Source organism: Dromiciops gliroides, chromosome 3, assembly GCF_019393635.1.
Source record: "Dromiciops gliroides isolate mDroGli1 chromosome 3, mDroGli1.pri, whole genome shotgun sequence".
Classification (NCBI taxonomy): domain Eukaryota; kingdom Metazoa; phylum Chordata; class Mammalia; order Microbiotheria; family Microbiotheriidae; genus Dromiciops; species Dromiciops gliroides.
This window is the reverse complement of record NC_057863.1, coordinates 608,611,786-608,634,753: the sequence shown is the minus strand read 5'-3', so window position 1 is coordinate 608,634,753 and position 22,968 is coordinate 608,611,786. Positions and strand designations below refer to the sequence as shown.

The 22,968-nt window shown below is 44.6% G+C and overlaps 1 protein-coding gene across 1 annotated transcript in view; it reads left to right on the top strand.

Moving 5' to 3' along the window:
• The first annotated feature begins 13,662 nt into the window (after nucleotides 1-13,662).
• Nucleotides 13,663-22,968, top strand: part of LOC122749300 (non-compact myelin associated protein) — a 47,811-nt gene continuing 38,505 nt past the window's right edge. The window contains exon 1 of the mRNA XM_043995603.1: nucleotides 13,663-13,839. The gene's annotated coding sequence lies outside the window, so the exon portion shown is untranslated. The remainder of the gene's footprint in view (nucleotides 13,840-22,968) is intronic.

Below are 22,968 nucleotides of genomic sequence, written 5' to 3'. Positions count from 1 at the left end.
CTATCCCATGCTGGGATAGATATCAAGAGGAAAAACAGTCCCTCCCCTCAATGAGCTTACATTTTACTGGAGAATAACTGGCATCTAGATGCACTTTAGAGCTTAGAAAGTCCTTTACTGGGGGCAGTTAGGTGGCACGGTGGATAAAGCACCAGCCCTGGGTTCAGGAGGATCTGAGTCCAAATCTGGCTTCAGACACTTGACACTTACTAGCTGTGTGACCCTGGGCAAGTCACTTAACCCTCATTGCCCTACCAAAAAAAAAAAAAAAGTACTTTACTGACATGTTCTCATTTAAGCTTCATAACAACCCTGTGAGGTAAGTGCTACATTTAATATAATTCCCATTTTACAGATGAGGAAAAATGAGGATAAAAAATAAAAAGTTTGTCTATGGTGATAATATCAGGAAGTAGCTCAAGTGAGATTTGATTCTCAATCTTTCTGACCACAAGCCCAGCACCCTAATCACTAAACCAGGCTCTCTCTCTCTCTCTCTTTTTATTTTTTATTTTTTTGTGAGGCAGTTGGGGTTAAACGACTTGCCCAGGGTCACATAGCTAGGAAGTGTTAAGTGTCTGATGCCGGATTTGAACTCAGGTACTCCTGAATTCAGGGCCAGTGCTTTATCCACTGCGCCACCTAGCTGTCCCCAGGCTCTCTGTTAACACCTTGAATCAGTAGACTAAACAATAAGTGGAACTCATGGTGTACTTGAAGTCTTCCAGAGGAAGTTGTAATTGGAGGCTACATGGAATAGTACTTAGAGGGATGTTTGGAATCAAGATCTGGCTTCAAACCCACCTCTGCCATTTTTATTATATGGATTTTACCTACCTATGAACAATGAATACTTCTCCAATTATTTAAATATGACTATTTGTATAAAGAGTATTTTGTAATTGTGTTCATGTAGTTCTTGGGTCCATTTTTATCAGGTATACTCTCAGGTATTTTATATTATCTATAGTTATTTTAAATGGGCTATCTCTTTTGTCTCTTCTTGCAGGGGTTTGTTGGTGATATATAAAAATGCTAATAATTTATGTGGACTTATTTTATATCCTACTACTTTGCTAAAATTATTAGCTGTTTCATCTAATTTTTTAGTGGAATCTTTAGGATTGTCCAAATATATCATATCATCTGTGTATGGGCCAAATTTAGTATGGGGAGAGTTAATTGGGCGGCTCGCCATAATATTGGGGTTCAGGAAATAATAGGAGACCTCTAGGTCCAAAGTTTCCCCTCTTCCAAACTGCCTTTTCTTTAGCTATTTCTCTCATACTGATAAGAAAGGAGATAACAGCCTCTTTTCCCAGAAACAAATCAGGTTTTATTAATGAGAACAAAATTTTATAACACAAGTGAAGGTTAATTGAGCTAGGGACAATGAGAAAGGAGATAGAGAAAGGGACAACCCACTTCCCAGATGATTAGAATCTAAATCTTGGGGCAACTAGGTGATGCAATGGATAGAGCACTGGCCCTGGATTCAGGAGGACCTGAGTTCAAATCTGGTCTCAGACACTTGACACTTACTAGCTATGCGACCCTGGGCAAGTCACTTAACCCCCACAGCCCCACAAAAATACCCAAAAAAAAAACCCAGAATCTAAATCTCTAGGGTAAAAAGGCCCCCAGCACCTCAAACAAGCTCTGACTCCTCTCAGCTACCCAGAAACAGCCTCGCCTCAACAACACAAACTCCCTACCACCTGGAATCTGTAGTTTCAAGAGAATTGACTGTGCAGTGTCTCCAGGTTCAGTCCAAAGGCTTCAATTCCCCACGCTCCTCCTCGTCTCCTCTCTCTACCTCCCTGTTCCTCCCAGAGTTCTCTCTTACCCATTACTGCCTCTCCCCACTTTGCAAGGGAGGTTCTTAGCCATGCTGAGTCTCCAATTGGTTCAACATACCCCCCTGGCTGTCCACATTATAATTTGGCCAGGCCCTGTGGGCATGGGGGAATGCCCAGGTGGGGCTTAGGCATTTATTTGGATACTTTGACTCAATAAATGTTATTTGTGTTGTTTGTTCTATAATCTCTTCAAGTATACACCCATCTTCTCTTAGGCTTTTCAATATTACATCTTTTTGGTCTGACTATAATGAAGCAAAGATGGGGTCATAGAAACCCCAAATCACAATTAATTCCTTACGTCTGCAAAAAGAGATCATTTATTACCTTATTTCCCATTCTGATTCCTTCAATTTCTTTTTCTTCTCTTATTGCTATTGCTAGCATTTCTAAAACAATATTGAATAATATTGGTGATACATAGTATAATTTCCCTGTTTATCTCTTTTAATTAAATCTATTTTAGCTTTAACTTTGTCTGGGATCATGATTGTTACCTCTGCTTTTTTTGTTATATTTGCTGAATTCTACTCTAACCCTTTATTTTAACACTGTATGTATTTCTCAATTTTAATTTGTGAGAAAATAAGTATTAATAATGGATTTTGGGGCTTAGCACAAAGCTCAAGGGCTTAACTCAGGAACCTTACCTGATCTCTTTCAAAGCCAGCCCAGAATCAGTGGAAATGGAAATCAGTCTCTGAGTAGAGATTAAAACCACACCTATCTGAAAGCCTTGTCTCCACAGATGTAAATTTTGCACACTTCTCCACTGTCATCACATCATTAGGTCATAGGTAAAACTCATTTTAATAAGGACCACCCTTAGGTCCTGTCAACCAATAGAATTGAATGATGCTAGCCAATTAGATTTGATCATTGTGTAAGAACCACCTCTATCAGAAGAGGAAAAGAGATGGAGGTCAGGAGGGGAACACCATTCTGGGGTGGACTGGACTGCAGGAGGCTGACTCTCTTTCTCTCTATCTAGGTAATGTAGGGCTTTCTGAATTCTACTTTGGAGCCCTGTGCTCACTCTCTCTCTCTATGGTGGTGGGGGCTTTCAGCTTGCCTTAAATGTGGTCAACTCTTTACTAACATTTAATATGACTTAATAAATGCTTACTGCCAAAACTGGTGCAATAGCCTCTAATTATAAGTAGCAATATATTAGGAACCCCAATAACTTAGAACAGAGACAAGCTTCCCTCCAATATTTCAAACAACACAAATTGTTTCTTGTAAAAGACACATTGTTGGATTTTGATTTTTTAAATCCATTCTGCTATTTCCATTTTAAGGGTAAATTTAACCCATTCACATTCAAAATTATAATTACTAATTGTGTATTTCTTTCCATCCTATTTTTCTTCTTACCCTATCCCTCCTTACACATCTAATTTACTTCTTTTTTTTTTAAGTGAGGCAATTGGGGTTAAGCGACTTGCCCAGTGTTAAGTGTCTGAAGCCAGATTTGAACTCAAGTACTCCTGACTCCAGGGCTGATGCTCTATCCACTTCACCACCTAGCTGCCCCTCTAATTTACTTCTAATCACTACCTTGCTCTCCTATTTCTTAATCTACTCACTCCTCTAAGAGTCTCTCCCTTATCCTCTTCACCCACCCTCCGAATTCTTAATCTACACACCATTCTAAAAGTCCTTCCCTCGTCTTATCCTCTTGCCCCTTTTTTCTTTGTAAATTCAGAAAATTTTATGGCTTCAGAATGTATATGTTGTTCCTTCTTTAACCCAGTTCCAATAAGAGTAAGGTTCCAGCACCACAGACCTTCAGCCTCACTTGCTTCTACTATATTATTTCTTCCTTTCATGCCTTCTTTGTATGAGATAATTACTCCTACCCAGTTTTATTTTTTAGAATCAACCCATCTTATTCCAAACTACCCAGGTAATGATGACAGTCTTAAGAGTCCTGATAATAGTTTTTTAAGCAGCTTTTTTTTTTTTCAGGGCAATGAGGGTTAAGTGACTTGCCCAGGGTCACTCAGATCGTGTCAAGTGTCTGAGGCAGGATTTGAACTCAGGTCCTTCTGAATTCACGGCCGGTGCTTTATCCACTGTGCCACCTAGCTACCCCCTGATAATATTTTTACAAATAAGAAATAAACAGTCTAACCTTATTAAGTCCCTTATAATTTGTCTTTAATTTTTACCTTGTTTTTCCTGAATCTTAAATGTAGAGTTTTCCCTTGAGTTTTGATCTTTCTGTCACAATATCTGAAAATCTTTCAGTTCATTAAGTGTTCTTTTTTTCCATTCAGAATTATACTCAACTTTGCTGGGTGAGTTATTTTTGGTCAAAACTCCAGCTCTTTGAAATATGTTCCAAGACCTTTGGTCTTTTAACGAAGAAACTGCTAGTGTAGTGGGGGATGGGTTTAATTGATCAAATTGATCATGAGGTGTCTCAAAGAATTACAAGACTCAGTGACTCAGTTTTCCCAAGTTTCTTAAAATACTGTGAGGCCACAGGGAGACACCAAGGAGAAAAGTGTCTCAAATAGGGAGAGAAAAATGGTTATATTTATAGTGAGAAAAGTAGGTTATCTCCTCATTATCTTAATCTCCTCCTTGTAGGAGGTTCATATCCTATTTTGGACTTCCTAGAGTCCTAAGACATCTTCCAAGATGAGTACTTTTTTCCCTTTGTGTGTGTTTTTTCAGTTTAAACATCATAAGGTGAAGTTAAGGACACATTTGGTCTTTTTGCACATGTTCATAAAAACATATTTAGACTTGTCAGACCCCAAGGGTCTCTCTGTTTAGGATATCTCTTTACTCTAAGATCTGGTTTCTAGGTGCACTTTCTGTTTCTTGTCATCTAGGAATATTAATGGTGTAGGGACAAATTTTTAATTGGGGACTGTTAGCTAGGCAGTTCGCCACAATATTGGGGCAAGGAAGGAGACTGGCAGCCTCCCTCAAAACAGAGCAGGATTTATTTAACAAGAACGAACTTAAAAAAACCAAAACACACAAACAGGATCAGTAGGATCAAGGGAAAGGAAATAAAATGGGGAAAAGGGAAATTATACAACCTGAACAACACCACAGCCCAGGAATCAGCTGAGAACACACAGCAGCGTCCTGTCACTTTCCAGCTTCAAGCTAGAATAGTGAATCTCCTCCCTTCTTCCCAGCAGACCCCAGGCTGACCACACACAGCCCCCAGCCAATTGGCTGGCTGCTCTGACAGTCACCTGACTGCCCTCACTAGGCTTCCAATCATTATAATTTTGCCAGGCCCATGTAGGCATCGGAAAGTGGTGATGATGTCAGGTGCCAGCGCCATGGTGACAGCTACAACCAGTGGGTAGAGCACCGTACTGTTTGTGGAGCCCCAAAGGCCAGTGCAAGCATCGAGGTTTTTTCTTTTTTAATTCTAGCCAAAAGATGGGGTCATAAAAACCTCAATAACAATTAATTCTTTACAATGCCTATTAATGTCCCTGGTTACCTTCCCTAAGCTTTTGCTGATAGAGTTGGTTGATAGGGACTCAAAACCCTCTGGTTGATAAGAACACAAAACTTAGTTTATCTGTTAATCCTTTTAGCTACTATTGATAATCATTTTATGTGTAAGGTTATTTATTATTGGGTAAAGAAAATATTTCATCTGGCTGGGGCAGGGGGAGCAGAAAAGCAAGGGACAATGAACCTGTAGTCTACCTGTCAACTATCCAGCAATTGCCAAGAGAATGGCCTTCGACTATTCTCTCAAGTGAGGAATCAAAGGCCTCATAGAGATGCTTATGTTTTGTTTTTGTTTGTTTTCCCTCCTTGGGAGTCTACATGTGAAATGCTAACTTAGATTCCAAAAGGGAGAAGGAATAAACTTATAATACACAGAGATTCTCATAAGGGAGAAAGGCTTTTATTAATATATCTATAAGAAAATATGCATGTGCATGTATATTTTATAGCAATCAGGTTGCTTCCCCCCAGATCTCTATCTAGAAGGTCCAAAAGGAAGTACCTAGGCTTTCCCACAATCTTCCTGTCTAAGTGGGAACTCTGGATTCTCTCCCAGAGGGACAGGGACAGGGAGAGGTTAACGTCCAGCCAGAATGGCAAAAGAATACCCTCCAGACCCTCCAGGTACTGCCATCTGATCTACCAATTCCCCTTGTGGATCCATCCCTGAGCCTTGCCATCCTCCCTCTAGCAGCACCCTTGGGACCTTGGGGCTCTTCACTCAGCCTTGCAATTTACCCCCACCCCCCCATACTTAGAATATGAGTTCTGTCTCTTGCTTTTCTTTTCTTTTCTTTTTTTTTTTTGGTGAGGCAATTGGAGTTAAGTGACTTGCCCAGGGTCACACAGCTAGTAAGTATTAAGTGTCTGAGGCCGGATTTGAACTCAGGTCCTCCTGACTCCAGGGCTGGTGCTCTATCCACTGCGCCACCTAGCTGCCCCTAAACTTTTTTTTTTTTTTAGTGTGTCTCTTGCTTTTCTATTTCTATTCCCAGCACTTAGCATGGTGCTTGGTGTATTATAAGTGCTTAATAAAGAAGTGCTACAAGTTTGAGGTTTCCTTAGCATAGAGGAAATCATAACCAATTTGTCTTTGACACCAGATGTTGTACAACCCATGTAGACTGAGCCAAGTCTCCGAAAGATTAGATCCTCCCCTTCATCATGCACCAGGGGCTCTAAGTGTTTCCTCCCCCACCTATTTGTGGGGAATGGGGTCAGGGGATCTACTTCCCAGCCCTTCTGCCTCTGTCTCCATCTTTCCCCAACTTGGCTTTTGTTTGAGGTGAATACAGTCTGGTGTTTGGTTTCTCAGCCTTGCCTCCTCTCAATGCTTCTTCCCTTCACCTGAAATTGCATTCTAATCCTACGTGACACTTAGCTGGTTTCCCCAGCAACCTCCTAGAAAGGAGGTAAACAGTGGATTAAACTTTAGGTGGAGCAGGAGGGAATGGGTGACCAGAATTGAGATAAAGACCTAAGTTCCCAACACTGAGTAAGAGCAAGCTAATAAGAAAAGGACGATTTCAACCCTGAGGATGAATTTGGGCATTTTCCATGGAGACTCGGAAACTCTTTAATTTCCCAGCATTCAGGACCCATCATGGTGGATTTGGGTATGGAAAAGTGTTTGGGGAAGGGTTTCAGTTCAGTCTGACTCTTCATGACCCATTTGTAGTAGTAAATAATTCTCTGAATTTGGTTTTCTTGCTCTTGGGAAAGGGGTTTTTAAGTCTTGTTTTGTTTTTCCCCTAAGTCTCAGAAAAAGTGAGTTTGGTCATAAAGAGAACTGGATGAGAAATCTCAAGATCTTAGTTCCAATTCCAACCCAGCTCTAGGTCCTTGTACTAGTCACTTCCTCTGGGTCTCAGTTTCTTTACTGTAAAGTGGGGATAATCCTTGCCTATCTACTTTGGGGGGGGGGTTGAGGCAATTGAGGTTAAGTGACTTGCCCAGGGTCACACAGCTAGTTAGTGTCAAGTGTCTGAGGCTGGATTTGAACTCAGGTCCTCCTGAATCCAGGGCTGGTGCTCTATCCACAGCGCCACCTAGCTGCCCCCTTGCCTATCTACTTTACAGGATCATGGGGAAGGTCAAGTCATCCTCATGGATATTTCTATTGTGTTTTAAGGTTTTAAATACATCATATGTATTCATACAGAGCACATATATTCCTTGCCTGCTTCCATCAGTCATGCGGGAGCTTTCAAAATAGTTATATATACCTTATCATAAAGACACACACACACACACACACACACACACACACACACACACACAGCAGGTAGGTGGCACAGTGGATAGAGCGCCAGGCTTCAGACACTGACTAGCTGTGACACTGGACAAGTCACTTCACTCTGATGTAGGAGGCAAGTCACTTAACCCTGTTTGCCTCAGTTTCCTCATCTGCCAAATGTGCTGAAGGAAATGGCAAACCACTCCAGGATCTTTTCCAAGAAAATCCCAAATGGGATCACAGAGAGTCAGAAACAACTGAAATGACTGAACAACAAAAATATGCACACACATATATCCACAGCTACATGCATATATAATTATTTTATTGTTGTTTGCCTTTCATTCTTTTTTTCCTTTTTAAAAAGTAATAAACATTTTTATTTATAGTTTTGAATTCCAATTTTTATCCCTCCTTCCCTCCTTCCCCTCCCCCCTCCCAGAGGTGGTAAGCAATCAGATATGGGTTATACATGTTTGATTATGTAAAACATTACCATATTAGTCATTTTGTACAAGAAAACTTGAATAAAAGAAAAAAAATGAAAGAAAGTGGAAAATAGCATGCTTCAGTCTATGTTCAATCAATATCAGTTCTTTCTTTGGTTGTGGACAGTATGTTTCATCAATAGTGTTTTGGGATTGTCTTGGATCATTGTATTGCTAAGAATAGCTAAGTCTATCTATATAAAATTATTGTTATTTTTTTTACATTCCCAGAATTTCTCCCAGTTGCTCCTCCCCCTCTCAGAGAGCCAAGCCATATAAAAAGTATAATAATATTTTTTTAAAGAAAAAGAGGAAGAGGAGAAAAAGATCAGAAAAATCAATCAATACACTGTAAAAAGTCTGAGAATAGGGGGTGGCTAGGTGGCGCAGTGGATAAAGCACTGGCCCTGGATTCAGGAGTACCTGAGTTCAAATCCGGCCTCAGACACTTGACACTTACTAGCTGTGTGACCCTGGGCAAGTCACTTAACCCTCATTGTCCCACAAAAAAAAAAAAAGTCTGAGAATATATGTGCTGCCCCACATTCCACCTCTGCAAAAGAGGGAGGGAAGGTGTGTTCTCATTTCTCCTTTCTGGGGTACACATATGTTATTAACCTCCTCTCTCTTGGTCTGTTTCCTCATTTATAAAGAAAAGGGGGTGGGCTAGGAGACTTCTCATGTCCCTTCCAGTTCCAAAGCTATGATCTCACCTGTTTGTCACTCCTGACAATACTGTGCCTACTGCAGAGATGAGGAAACTGAGGTTCCGGTTAAGTAGCTTGCTCATCATCACAGGACTAATAAGTATCATAAGTAGGGTTAGAATCTTGGTCTCTCCTCACTTTAGGTCTAACTCTCTACTATCCTCTGCTGCCTTTCCACATGAAATAAAAAGAACGCTAGAAGTGTTCAGTCCAATACAGAGAGGAGGGAAGGTACTTCCTTTTAGTCAATCAGCCACCCTAAACTGGATTCCCTTAAAAAAAAAATCCCATCCTTTCTAGATGGTAGCTCAGGTCTTTTGTGTCTCCTTCTGAGCCAGAAAGAAGGATCCAGCTGCTCTTCATCGGGGAGTCCTGTGAAAACAGCAGAATTGTTAGCAGCTCTGATAGAAGCAGGGGGAAGAGAGTTGTTTAAAACCACTCAGCCGGGGGCAGCTAGGTGGCACAGTGGATAGAGCACCGGCCCTGGATTCAGGAGGACCTGAGTTCAAATCTGGCCTCAGACCCTTGACACTTACTAGCTGTGTGACCCTGGGCAAGTCACTTAACCCCAATTGCCTCACCAAAAAACAAACAAACAAACAAAACCCCACTCAGGCAGTAAGTATGGAGTCACTGGCAAAGGACCTTGGAGAAATCTAAACTTCAGAAGAGAATTAGACTCATTCTGCTAGGCTCCAGAAGGCAGACCTGGGACCACTGGGTATTATACCAACAACAACAATAATAGCTAAAACATGCACAGCACTTTAAGGTTTGAAAAGTACTTTATAAATATCCCATTTGGTCCCATGGGGGAGGGGTAAATTAATCAGGGTTATGGGAGTTAATCAGGATTAAGTGACTTGCCCAGGATGACCCAACTAGTAAGCGTGGTATGATTTGAACTCAAGTCCTCCTGACTCCATGGCCAATGCTCTATTCACTGTGCCACCCAGCTGCCCCCACATTAGCTTTTACAAAGGGATATTTACTTCAAAGATATAGCAAGAACAAATATACATTTAGGGAATAATCCCCTCTTCCCCCTGCCTCAGTCTCATGGAAGGGGAGGGGGATCGGATTCACAATTTAGCTCCCTTCCACAACACAGCATTCTTCCCAGCAAGTTCAAGTCCCAAGTTCGGATACTAGTATGGCTGGAATACCTGTCCTGGATTTCTGTGGCTAGAACCTCTTAGGTCAGAGACTCTACTCCCTGCACCTAGACTGGAAAAGGACCAAAGAAAAGGCCGAAACCCCAGGCCCATCGCTGGGGCTAGATCTAGGCCAAAAGGGTAGAGAAAGGAAGGAGCCTCTAGGCTCTCCCTTACTGAATCAGGTGAGGGGGTCCTTCACTCTTAGATTAGAATGCAGGAATTGTCTATTGAAGGCTTGGTGAGGCAGTTTTAAAGACAATGACATTTTCAACTACTCAGCCAATGGAAAATGGCTATTCCCAACCACAGGGTAGATCAAAGCAGAATGTCCATGTACGGCCCAGTTCTCTAGTCTCTGAGAAGCAGGTCCCTTGGAGTCTTCCACTGGTATGATGCCATCTTGAGTGGTCTAAGCATTCCCTGTAACCCCATTACACATACATTATTACCTGATTTGAGCCTCCCAACATTCCTATGAGGCTAGTTTTATCTTCATTTTATAGATGAGGAAACTGAGGCTCAAGGAAATTACATGAAATGATTTGCCCACAATGCTACAAATAGTTGGGATTAGATGGGATTGTTAATCAGAGAACTGTTCCCATGGAGTAAGCTACAACCAGAGTGAAACACAATTCATTAAATTGTGTTTCAGGGTACTAGGGTGAGTAGTTGTCCCCTACAGTTTATGAACCAGAGTGAGGAACCCCAAGTTCCCCACAAATCAGAGCAAGGAGAAGTCAAAAGACTATGTCCTTCTCGAACCAGAATGAGGAATGTAAAAAAAAAAAAACAAAAACAGTCCCATGAAACAGAGTGAAGGACAGCTCAATAATGCAAGCCGCCATTACCCTGTTAATTCTTCTTAGCAAAAACACATTTAGGGGAGCTATCCCAGAGAAAATAGTCCATTCTGGATTGGGGAAGGCAGATGGTTAAACAGTTGAAGGGGCATGGGGGGACGGGGAATGTGCAGTCCCTGAACAGTTAAGATTTATTGATATGTCAGTTAGGTCTGGCTTGATTAACTCCTTGCTTCCTGCTGCACTACAGGATGCTCTTAATTCCATTTGCACAGTACAAACCTTGAAAGCAAACTGTGTGATAGAGGATGTGAAGCAGGAAGTGTTTGGGAATCCTTGCAGATAAGGGTTTCTCTTAGAAGGTTCATGAAACCCCAAATGGCTCAGGAATGTTGGGGAGGTGAGACAGAAAGTCTCTAGCAGAAAGGAAATGTCCTCAAAAGCACCATAAATTCCCAAATGTCTCGGGAAAAGTCAGCTTGGTTTGAGCTTTGATTGTCCTCAGGAATTTCTGACTATTTGCATATCCAGCCAGGTTTAATTAATCTCTGTCACCACAAAGGATCTTTGATGTATTGTTCATAGAGTTCCTCTGGAAAACAAGGGAGTTCTACAGGATTAAGATACAGCTCCTCCTGACTCCATGTTCAGGACAGATGAATTCTAACATTGTATTTAGCCTAAGAATCTATGATTACTTTAACAATTGGAGAATTCTAGTCACTTGGCCCAAAACCTTTCTGGATTAAACCTAATTTGACCAAAGTTTCTTCCCTCACACCAGCATCTCCTAGGCTCCTCTGTGTTGTTTCAAGATGTAGGGCAGACCCCAACATTTTCCCCAAACATATCTGCTCATTCATCCAACAAATCCTTACTGAACTGTTTGACCAGCTCCCTGCTAAGTCCTAGAGATGGAGGTGGGGAGAAATATAAAGAAGTATCCGTTTCAATCCCTGCCCTCTGGAACCTCAAAGTCTAGTCAGGGAAAATAAGATGAATCCACATACAAAGTTCAATAACAATTCAAGACTTGACTAATAAAGTAAGACGTAAGTCGTTGTTGTTGTTGTTGTTGTTGTTTGCAGGGCAATGGGGGTTAAGTGACTTGCCCAGGGTCACACAGCTAGTAAGTGTCAAGTGTCTGAGGCCAGATTTGAACTCAGGAACTCCTGAATCCAGGGCCGGTGCTTTATCTACTGTACCACCTAGCCGCCCCCTTGGTTTTTTTTTTTAAGACATAAGTCTTAAAATAGCGTTCTTAAAATAGCAAAGACTTGGAGGCAGCTAGATGGTGCAGGGTCGTACATCTAGTTGAGCTCAGGTCTTTCTGACTTCAGGCCAGGCACTCTATCCACCGTACCACCTAGCGGCCCCTGTTTAGCAGGTAGTAGGTTCTTTTTTTTTTTTTTTAATGTGTGTGTGTGTGTGTGTGTGTGAGAGAGAGAGAGAGAGAGAGAGAGAGAGAGAGAGAGAGAGAGAGAGAGAGAGAGAGAGAGAGGCAGTTTGGGGTTAAGTGACTTGCCCAGGGTCACACAGCTAGTAAGTGTCCAGTATCTGCGGCTGCATTTGAACTCAGGTCGGGTGCTTCATCCACCGAGCCACCTAGCTGCCTCAGGAGGTTTCTACTAAATGTTACCGATTGGTTGGTTGAAATGCTCTGTGGTGCGCAGATGCTGGTGTTCTTTCTGTTCCTCACCTTAGGCACTCATTCTCTCAAATCTGGGCATCCTCACAGGCTGCCCTCTATGCCTGGACTGCTCTCCCTCCTCACCTCTGCCTCCTAGTTTCCCTGGCTTCCTTCAAGTCTCAGCCGGCCTCGTCTGGTCCTTCACTCCAGGGCTTTCCCTCTGAAATTGTCACCGGTTTATTTATCCTGTATGTATTTTGTCTTGTACATGGTTGTTCCAGTATTTCCTCCACCTCCTGTCCCTCTCCCCCTCCCCCATTTACACTGAGCTCCTTGAAGGCAGGGGCTGTCTTTTGCCTTTTTTTGGGGGGGGGGTTGTATCCCTAGTGCTTAGCATTGTTCTTGGCACATAGTAGGTGTTTAATAAATGTTAATTGACTGACTATCTGGTATGGCTCTCCTGTTATTTCAGGTGAAATCAGTTAAGCCCAGTCAAGCCCCCAGTTTGTTCTCTTCTTGTTCTAAAATACCGCGGTTCTCAGCGTCAGTGATTTAGAGCAGGAGACCTAAAGAGCTTATCTCGTGCTAGCTCCCATTTGACAGATGAGGAAACAGTCTGAGAACGGCCAAGTGACTTGCTCAAAAGTCATCCTCAAAGTAAGTAGAGAGTTAGGCTTTGAACCTAGGCCTTATGACTCCCACAACCGTCTCTCTTGCACCGGGCTGAGGTGGTAAACTCCAGATAACGGCGGGAGCTTCAAGGTTTCCAAAGCACTTTCTCATCACACGCCATTCAGACTGTCTTGGGGCTGGATCATGAGACAGGATCTGCGGTCTCAGCTCTTACCACTTCTGTGATCTTGACTGCTCTGGGCTCAGTTTCCCCTGTAAACTGGGGAATCCGACTAACCCTAACAGGGAGGTTGGACTAGATGATCCCCTAAGGCAGCTCTGAAGCCTGCGGTTCCTACTTTATCGGCAGGAAGAAGTCAGGGACCAGACACTTTGTCCAAGCTGGAGGACTCGAACCTCCCGGGGTGAGGGGAGCCCCGGCACAGAGAGCTCCCGGGGATGGGTCCGGCGAGAGTCCGCAGGTAACCACGAGGGGGCGCCACGGCTCCGCGGACTGCGGACCCCTGGGCACCTGGCTCAGCCGGGCAGCCCCGGACTGCCCCTCTCGGAGCGTGGGGCTGGAGGAGGGGGCGCGGTCCCCAGTGCGCCCGCCCCTTAGGGGATCACCTGCGCTCCGACCCAGCTAGCGAGCCCGACAGTCGGGCTGGGGCGAGATTTGGGTGCGGAGCGCGGGACTGAGCTGTGCCAAACCCGGAGCGTGCGAGCCCACAAGCCCGGGGCTCCGAGCCCAGTGCCCCGGGAGAAGGAGCCGGGAGCGCCTGCGGCGGACGCGGGGGCAGCGATGGCTGCCCAGGCAGGGATCTGGTGAGCGGGGCCGGCGGCCAAAACGAGGTAAGGGGTAGCGGGCTGCGGTGCGTCTTCGCCGGCGGGCTGGGGCGCAGAGAGCTCTCCCCAGCTCTCCCCGGTGGGCTTCGGTGCGCGTGCCGCTGGGGGCAGCCTGGCTCCCTCAGAATCTGGATGGGTAGCCCGAGCGAGCCCACCTGGAAACAGCGAACGCGGGTCAGGGATGGGAGGACAAGGGCCAGGGGAGAGAAGTTGGAAGAACTTCGAGCCTTCTTGCCCTTAGTCTTAGCCTTTTTCCTTCCTTTATCCTGGGTCTCCACCCTTAAGCCCCGAAAGAACCCTCCAAGGATCTAATTGGGAGATCCCGCTCGGGATCCAGCTGCCGGAGGAGAACTGGGACTTTGTCGTTCCTGCCTTTGTCTTCTTCCGGGCCTTGGACCTAGTAATCATTTAATAAGCATTTGCTGAATCGAGCCCCCTAGGAACGCACGGACTTCTTCAGAAGAGCGCAGTAAAATCCCAGATGTCTGGAAGGAACCTTGATCTGGCCCAGCCCCCTCATTTTCCGGGTGAGGAGACAGGTTCCCAAAGGTGCAGTCATCTGCCCCCCCCCCCCAACCCCAACACCTAGGTAGGAAGTAGCCGGTGTGCTAAGGATCTCTTAGGTTTGTGCTCCGGGTAACAGGCACTGGAAGTTTGCAGGGCAGGTAGGATTCTCATTTTGCTGATGAAGAAACAGCATGAGTCAGGAACACTTGGCTTCAGCCTCCCCTCCACCTCCTCATTTCTCTGGGCCTCGTTTGTCTCTGTAAAATGTGAATAAAGACACTTTATTTCCCTGCTTATTGTTTTAGTCGAGTCTGACTGCTGACCCCCTTTGGGGTTTTCTTGGCAAAGATACTGAGGTGCTTTGTCATTTCCTCCTCCAGCTCATTTGACAGATGAGGAAACTGAGGCAAACAGGGTGAAGTGATTTGCCCGGGATCGTGCAGCCACGTGTCTGAGACCAGACGCTTGTTTGAACTCGGGAAGATGAGTCTTTCCTGACTCCAAGTCCAATGCTCTGTGCACCGTGCCACCCCTCCAGCTGATACAACCCTCGTGAAGTCAGTTCTCCTGGGTTAGAAGAAAGACTAGTGGCCGCAGAGTCCGGATTCTGTGGCAGTTCTGGTCCCGGCTCTGCTATTAATCTCCTGTGAAATCTTGGGTCAGGAAATTGGCCGAGATTACAGTAATCTATGTTATTAGGTCTTTTCCCAACACATTCTGCAGTCTAAGGTCCCTTTCCAGTTCTGACATTCGATGCTTTTTAAAGGTTCCTTCCAACCCTAACTTTCCATGTTCTAGGGCTGTCTTGCAGCTCCTATATTCTCCATTATGAAACCACTTCCACTCAGACCCTCTGTGTTTTGAGGTCTTTCCTAGCTCAGAAGGTCTGAGAATAAGGCTAATGAACCTTGGAAAAAAGAGTGTGTCCTCTTTGAAAAACAGGGATAAGGGGAGGCAGCATATCAAGAGAGAGAGCCTGCCGGGGAAAGTTCAAATCCCACTTTCCCTGGGTGATCTTGGGTCACTATCTTAATCCCTTGATGCCCCCAGGCAGTTCTCTAAAACTGCAAAGATTATAAAGCAGCTGCTGATCTGCCTTGATGGTAGGAATCTCTTTCATTAGAAGTTGTCCATGCCAATGGAATCACAGATTAGTCTATTAAGAGTATAAAGCTCGGGGGCAGCTAGATAGCGCAGTGGTAAAGCACCGGCCCTGGATTCAGGAGTACCTGAGTTCAAATCCAGTCTCAGACACTTGACACTGGAGCTGTGTGACCCTGGGCAAGTCACTTAACCCTCATTGCCCTGCAAAAAACCAAAAACAAAACAAAACAAAAAGAGTATAAAGCTCACCGTACTACACAAAAGGAATTTGGGGAAAGATGGTAACTAGCAATTGCTCATGTTGGTCCCTGGAGAGTTCTCCATCACAAGAAGTATTTACAGTATAACACTTTGAGTGGGAAAAGTCCTTATAGCTCATCAGGCCCAAACTGTCCCCCACCCCATTTTTACAGAAGAGTAAACTGGGCAGTGTTGAGCCTGAAGTTGGGAAGAACTGAGTTCAAATCCAGACTCAGACACTTGCTAGCTATGTGACCCTGGGCAAGTCACTTTACCCTGTTTACCTCAGTTTCCTCATCTGTCAAATGAGCTGGAAAAGGTAATGGCAAAAACCACTCCAGTCTCTTCCAAGAAAACCCCAAATGGGGTCACGAACCCAACCAAAATGCCTAAACAGAGGCTCGGGCAAGGGACATGACCTTCCCAAAGTCACCCAAGTAAAAACCAGAGGGCAAGTCCAGGTGGGTGCTCTGTCTCCAAATCCGGAGTTCTTTCTACCACAGCCAAGGCTGTCTGACCATTCACCCGGAATGTTAAAGAGAAGATTGCTGGGCAGAATATGGGGCATAGAGGAGTTAAAGGTCCCTACTGACTCTGGCATTCAAGGACCCAGAGACAGTTTATGGGAGAGGAGGGCCCTAGTATCCCTATTGTGGCTGTCTACCTCCCTTTCTGCCCACCTCCTCACCCCATTCTAACACCCTCTTCTCTCTCTTTAGCTGGGTGGGTACAAGGGAGGGCTCTGAGACAGGGGAAGGCAGTAGCTAACAGTCCGAACCTAGACAATCTACCACCCCAGCTAGCTAGTATGTGGGAAATCACTTAGCTACTGAGTGAGGCATTGGGAGCGTGCTTCCCTCCTTTCCCTCCCCTGTCTGGGAGAACCGTGTATTTTAATATCAAAGGCTTCTCTGCTGGAAGAGCTCTGAGCTCTGCCATCACCTTCACAAGCTGGGCTCCTGAACTTAAAGGCAGTAAAAGGGCATGTCAGTCAACTCCCTTTTGTGCTTCACTCACCATCACATTCTTCCTTGGTCACCAGTCCCTTTTCTGGGTTATTGCTACTTATTAGAATATAAGCTCCCGGGAAGGCAGAGGCTATCTTGATTTTGGATTTGTAACTACAGCACTCAGACCGGTGCTTGGCACATAGTAAGCACTTAATACTTGCTAACTTATTCATTCACTATATAGTAAGTGCCTACTGTATACAGAGCGATATACTTCCTGAGGAAATTTAGGTAGCAAAAGTCCCTGACCTCAGACAGCTTACAGTCTAGTAGAGGAATATGGCAAATGCTCCAGGAACTCTAAATATATGGTGATACAAAAGGAACAAAGGTGTCAACATTCCCTCCCCTGCTCTCACTCCTTCCTGGTAAAGATGCTTCCTTTGGGTCATCCAAGGGGGCGGGACGTAGGTGTTGGAAGCTTTAAGTGTGACTGACTTCTTGATATACAGGCCTGCTGGGGCTCTCTTAGAATCAGAGAACAGACTTTTGGAGCTGGAAGGGACCTTGAGGTCCTCTAGTCTGATCAGCAATCAATCAGGCCTGGCACATTGATAATATATATATATTTATTGACTGACTGTCAGGCATTATGCTAAACATGGAGGACACAAAACCAAAAATGACAGATCCAGGTGCATCCTTTAATAAAAGAATGAGGAGATAGAGAAAAGATGAGGAATACATAAATAAAATTAATAGAAGATGAGATAAATGAAGTCCAGAGGAGAAAGAATGACGTGCGGCTAGGTGGTGCAGTGGATAAAACACTGGCCTTGGATTCAGGAGGACCTGAGTTCAAATCTGGCCTCAGACACTTAACACTTACTAGCTGTGTGACCCTGGGCAAGTCACTTAACTCCTATTGCCAACAAACAAACAAACAAAAAACAAAAGAATGACTCACCCAAGGTCACAGAGCAACTTGAATTAGTGAGGACCCAAGTTCAGAAGAGGAGGAGGGGTGGATGGCTCGAAGGGAAAACGGAAAAGGAGAAGCAGAATTCCTTGGGTATTTATCCTGGCATTCCATTACTAGTTACTGGGGGACCTTCTGCAACTCGCTTTCCCTCTCAGATTTCCCATCTCCAAAATGAAGGGGTTGGGTTTGGGCTAAATGATCTCCAAGGGTCTTTCCAATGCTGGGATTCTCTGGGAATTCCTTGACTGGGACTCCGGACTCCTGAGTTTGCTAAGGAAGCCCCCATGGACAGCCCAAGCTCCTCCTTTCAGGGGCCGTTTATCACCTGTTATGTCTTATCTCAAGGGAAATTTGAAATCTCTTCGGTTGAGGACAGAGGCTAATGGCTGCAGAGGAGGCATCTGGGGACAGTGTCATTAGGGAAGGGGGCTCTAGCCTACTCCTCTGGGCCTTAGCCCTGGGCACTATGGATAAGATGTTTTATATTCAACTTCACCCAAGATGTTGTTTAGTGTTAACTCTTCAGGGTAGATCATCTGTGCAAATATGGTCACACCAGATAGTCCACATATAAAGAAGAGCATTGGCTTCAGAGTTTGAAGAAAACTTAGAAGTGACACGTTGAGAAACTGAGGCTCAGAAAGTGACTGGCCCAAGGTCACCTATCTGGAGCCCTTTTGATCTGGAGGAGGGGTTAAAAAGGGAGCAAGGCTCCTGAGGGAGTGCTGAGAGGTACCTGCCAAGAGGTATACATGAATTCCTGAGCTTCAGTCAGCACTGCCCAGTCCTTTGGAGCAGAATTGGATAGAAGGTTGGGGAAGCCGAGCCTTCCATGCAGTTTCCAAGGTCCCTGAGGGAAGCTAGCTGCTGTTTTGCCTGAGGAAGAAGCAGGAGGCTTTGCCAATCTCAGAAACAGAGGGGTCTGTTCTCTCTCTTCAGGCCTTCCTGGCTACCCCTGCGAGGCCTCTTTGGCTGGGCTGTGCACACCTGGTTTGTTGAGCAATCTGGGGAATGGCTGGTTTCCCTGGCACCTGTTGTGCTGCTGGAGGGAGGCAGGGGGCCCATGGAGGTGCTGGAACTTCTTTTGCAAGGGACCAATCTCTGCTGGGGAGAGAGGGCATCTACTGGGATTGAGACTGGCCCTTGGCAAGATGGTGGACTGGAAACAATGGGATGTAGGGCAAAGAACCCTGTATTTGGAGTCAGGAGAACTGCTTTTGAACTCCAGCTCTGTTTAGTACCTGTGTGAGATTGATCCCCATCTCTCCCATGTCCAGTCCAGAAATCATAATCAAATCAAGGCCACCATAATTTCTCCTAAGGATGTTAACCTACTTCCCTGTGGCCCCATTAGCCATCTTCCTTCCTTTCCAAACCCCAACATCCCTTCCTGGCCACCACTACCTTATATGTATGTCTCTTCCCTTTAGAGTGTAAGCTTTCTGAGGACAGTCACTTAGGCCCATGCTTGGCCTATGGTCAACCTTTATTAAATAGCCTTTTTTCACTTTTTCCTGCCTACCTTTCCAGACTAATTTCATATTATTCCTCCTTAAGCCATAGTTACCTCATCTATAAAATGAGGGGATTGACCTAGATAGACTCTGATCAAATAACAGCAACAACAATAACATTTCACATAACTATTTATGAAGCATTTTTCTCACCAGCTGTTTCAAGTCTTATTGTTATTCAGTCTTTTTCAGTCATGTCTGACTCTTCGTGACCCCATATGAGGTTTTCTTGGCAGAGATACTGGAGTGGTTTGCCATTTCCTTCTCCAGCTCATTTGACAGATGAAGAAACTGAGGCAAACAGGATTAAGTGATTTGCCCAGGGTCACACAGCTAGTAAGTTTCTGGGTCCTGATTTGAAGTTGAGACTGACACCAGGCCCAGTACTCTATCCACTGCCAATAAGTACAAGATAAATTAGAGAAAATGAACAGAGGGAAAGCACCAGCATTAAAGGGGGTCAGGAAAGAAGGTGAGATTTTTAGCAGAAACTTGAAGGAAGGAAGACTGGGAAGACAGGAGACAGATGAGGAAGAAGAGAATTCCAGGTATGGGGGATCGCAATGAAAATGCCTGGTGATGGAAGATGGAGTGTCTTGTTCAAGGAACAACAAAGGGGCCAGTCCTGAAAATTATATGCATGGGAGGAGGGGGGTCAGAGGAAGGGTAATGGGTAAGAATACTGGAAAGGTAGGAGGGGACCAGATAATCCAACCTTGTTCTCTCTCCTGAGCTCCATTTCAGCCACACTCTCTGCCTTGGAGGCATCTTGAACAGGATGTCCCAAAGTCAACATGTCCAAAATGTAACTCATTATCTTTTTTTTTTTTTTTTTTTGCGGGGCAATAAGGGTTAAGTGACTTGCCCAGGGTCATACAGCTAGTAAGTATCTGAGGCCGGATTTGAATTCAGGTCTTCCTGAATCCAGAATCAGTGCTTTATCCACTGCACCACCCAGCTGCCCCCTCAAACCCTCCCTCTTAGTGATTTTCTCCCCTTTGAGAGGATCTGTGATTTATCTTGTATATAAGTACATAGTTGCTTGCGTGTTGCCCCTCCCATCAGAGTGTGACCTCTTTGAGGGCAGAGACTGTTTTTTACCCTTCTTTGTGTCCCTACTGTTTAGCACAGTGCCTGGCATACAGGGGGTGCTTAATAAATGCAATTTGATTGACTGAGCCGGTGCTCCTTCCCTGGGGTATACCAACAACTCCACCTTTCCCCTGCACCCCATCCCTGGAATATACTACTTGGTCCTGACCTCTGCCTCTTGAATCTCTAGCTTCCTTCATCTTGCCTCCTGGAAAGTCTTTCTGATCTCTCCTCCCCAATTATTTATTTTTTGTTTGTTTGGTTTGGTTTGGTTTGGTTTTGGTGGGGCAATGGGGGTTAAGTGACTTGCCCAGGGTCACACAGCTAGTAAGTGTCAAGTGTCTGAGGCTGGATTTGAACTCAGGAACTCCTGAATCCAGGGCTGGTGCTTTATCCACTGCGCCACCTAGCCGCCCCCTTCTCCTCCCCAATTATTAATACTCTGCCCAATATGTAAAAGTACATAAACATTTTTGCATGTGTAAATACACACATTTATGCATAAACCACATGTATTTATACACGTGTATCCGTGTTGTATCCCACTCAGTATACATAAGGTCCTTACAGGCAGAGAGTTTCATTGTCTTCCATGTCTAGTACAGGGCTGGTGCTTAATGAATGCGCGTTAAATCAAGTTGAGGTTACTAGCAGGCTGCTAAATTTTTCTTGGTGGAAACCTTCTTAGGTCATATGCTAATATGACATAGTCTCAATAGAATCAAAATTTGTTGGGACTGTGACTTGTTTCCTTTGGTGGGGAAGAGGTGTGGTGGGAGGGGCAATTGTATACCCAGTGCCAGGCATATAGTAGACACTTAAATAAATCACATACCAGAATTTGAAAGCTGAAAGAGACCTCAAGGTCCTTCTAGTCCAACTATATGAAAGGAATCCTTACTGTAATGTACCCCACAAATGTCATCCAGCCTCTGCTTGAGGACTTCCAGGGAGGGGGAGCTGAGTACCTCTCCGGGCAGTCCATCAAGCTTTTAGATAGTTCTAATGGTTAAGAAATTTGCCCAGACACCAAACCTAAGTTTGCCTCTTTGCAACTTCCATCCAACGCTCCTGGTTCTTTCTTCTGTGGCCAAACAGATTCATGATGGACCTCCAGATCTTTGGAGACAATCATGATGCACCCCTCCCCTCCAACCCCAGCTCCTGAATTTTCATTTTTCCAGGCTGACCTAGGTTCCTTCAAAATATGCTTATATATCCTAAACTCAAGTAGCTTTACCATCCTGGGTTCCCTACCATGGACAATCTCAGCTTATCAATGGCCTTCTTAAACGATGGCACCCGGGACTGAATACAGTATTACAGAAATGTGATCAGACAAGCAAGAGTACAATGGGATTATTATCTTCCTTGTACTGGGGAAGCTGTGACCCTCTACCCAAAGTGGCCTAGGATTGCATTAGCTTTTCTGGCCGATGCATTACCCTGCTGACTCACAATGAGCTTCTGGCCCACTAAGCCCCTCCCAGATCCTTTTCAGAACAACTACAGTCTCTCCCTACCTCTACCATTTTATGTTTGTGGGATTGGGGTTTTTGGTACCTAAAGTGCAAGATTTTACCTTTTTTTCCTATTGAATTTCATCTTAGTTTCGGTCCAGTGTTCTAGCCTATTGAGACCCTTTTGGATCCTGTCATCCTGTCCCTTCCAGCCTTGTTCCATTCACAAATTTGTTAAGTATACCATTTTCCACGTTACTGATAAAGAAGCAAAAGAGCATCAGACCACACACAAAACCCTGGAATACTCTACTGGAGGCCTCCTGTGGCGTTGGCTCTGGACACCAAACCATTTGACTACTTTTTGAGTTTGAGTCTAAATCTCTCTGACTGGATAATCGTCTACTCCACATCTCTCTTTCTAAGAATAATGTAAGAGGGGGGCAGCTAGGTGGCACAGTGGATAGAGCACTGGCCCTGGATTCAGGAGTACCTGAGTTCAAATCCGACCTCAGACACTTAACACTTACTAGCTGTGTGACCCTGGGCAAGTCACTTAACCCCAATTGCCTCACTAAAAAAAACAACAAAAAAACAAGAATAATGTAAGAGGGGCAGCTAGGTGGCGCAGTGGATAGAGCACCGGCCCTGGATTCAGGAGGACCTGAGTTCAAATCCGACCTCAGACACTTAACACTTACTAGCTGTGTGACCCTGGGCAAGTCATTTAACCCCAATTGCCTCACCAAAAAAAAAAAAAAAAAGAACAAGTCATGCCAGACTAACTTAATTCCTCTTTTGACAGGGTTACTAAGGCAGTAGATGGGGAGGATGAGTGGATATAGTTTACCTAGACTTTAATAAAGTTTTTGATCAAGTATCTTACATTATTCTTTTTCTTTTTCTTTTTCTTTTTTTTTTAGTGAGGCAATTGGGGTTAAATGACTTGCCCAGGGTCACACAGCTAGTAAGTGTTAAGTGTCTGAAGCCGGATTTGAACTCAGGTCCTCCTGAATCCAGGGCCAGTGCTCTATCCACTGTGCCACCTAGCTGCCCCATGACTTGTTCTTGATAAAACAATGTTGACTCTTTTTAGTCATTGCTTTCCTTTTTAGATATTCCCCAACCATCTCTTTAGTATCCTTTCTAGAATTTTCCCAGAATTAAAGTAAGGATTACTGGTTTATAGTTGACAGGCTTTGTTCTCTCTCTCTCTCTCTCTCTCTCTCTCTCTCTCTCTCTTACTCTCTCTCCCCCCTCTTTCTCCCCCCTCTTCCCTCCCCCTC